Here is a 313-nt window from a genome sequence, read left to right as displayed (position 1 = left end):
TCTCTCTCTCTCTCTCTCTCTCTAGCTCCTAACCTCCCAGTCTTCTCCCTGCTCCTAAAACCCAGTTTTTCTGATCCGGGGTGGGCAAAATATGGCCCGTGGGCCAGATCTGGCCCACCAAGGCACTCTAACCAGCCCACGGGGTCCCTAAAAAATTTAGAAAATATTAATATTCATCTGTTCCTGGCTGCCTGTCAAAGATGGCAAGAGCCAGGGGCAGTAGGACTCTGGGGAAGCCAGCAGGACTCGGTAGCTAGGCCAGCCTGGCCCCCCCCCCCCCCCCCCCCCCCCCCCCCCCCCCCCCCCCCCCCCC

The 313-nt window shown here is 60.4% G+C and overlaps 1 protein-coding gene across 4 annotated transcripts in view; it reads left to right on the top strand.

Annotated features, from left to right (window-relative positions):
- The window catches only part of DNAJC6 (DnaJ heat shock protein family (Hsp40) member C6), a 132697-nt gene that overhangs the window by 108755 nt on the left and 23629 nt on the right, over positions 1-313 (top strand). The window lies entirely within an intron of this gene.

Source organism: Gavialis gangeticus, unplaced genomic scaffold (genome assembly GCF_001723915.1).
Source record: "Gavialis gangeticus isolate Ggan-Ray unplaced genomic scaffold, GavGan_comp1, whole genome shotgun sequence".
NCBI classification, from domain to species: Eukaryota; Metazoa; Chordata; order Crocodylia; family Gavialidae; genus Gavialis; species Gavialis gangeticus.
The sequence above is the reverse complement of the archived record's forward strand: the minus strand, read 5'-3'. Positions and strand labels throughout refer to the sequence as shown.